Source organism: Rhagoletis pomonella, unplaced genomic scaffold (genome assembly GCF_013731165.1).
Source record: "Rhagoletis pomonella isolate Grant_MI unplaced genomic scaffold, Rhpom_1.0 Rhpom_scaffold_01153, whole genome shotgun sequence".
NCBI lineage: Eukaryota > Metazoa > Arthropoda > Insecta > Diptera > Tephritidae > Rhagoletis > Rhagoletis pomonella.
The window spans coordinates 8,619-9,216 of record NW_023459708.1 but is presented as its reverse complement, the minus strand read 5'-3'; positions in this window follow the sequence as shown (position 1 = coordinate 9,216).

Genomic DNA, 598 nt, shown 5'->3' with positions numbered 1-598 from the left:
CTCAAAAATTTTGTGTTAAACAAGTCTTGGCTAACAACTTTGTATTTAACACTCGCATATGGCAGTACACAAAACTTTAAAATTTTTATAACAAAAGTGAATTTATTTAAAACAATTTATATCTAGAAGAAAAATAATAGGACTACCTTTACTGTAATTAGCATTAACAACAAGAATTTTCAACCATTTACCCAAAAAAAAGCCTTGGCTTACAACTTTGTGAACTACGTACATGTATTCTGCACTCTCACAAGGCCGTTCACAAAACATAGAAATTATTGTAAAAAAAGTTAATTTTTTTGAAAGAATTTGTAACAAACAGAAAAGTAATTAAATTACCTTTCTTCTACTTAGCATTAACAACAAGATTAATTCATTTCAATAGTCCAAAAATCTCGAAATAGTTCAAAAATCCCGAAGTGGTCCCGAAGATTCCGATAATCACAAAGTCTGGAAAATCATGGATTAGTCCCGAGGATCCGAAAATCCCAAAGTAGTCTCGAAAATCCCGAAACAGTCCAAAAGTCCCGAAGTATTGCCGAATGTTCCGATAATCCCGAAGAAGTCTCGAAAATCCCGGATTGGTCCCGAGGATCCC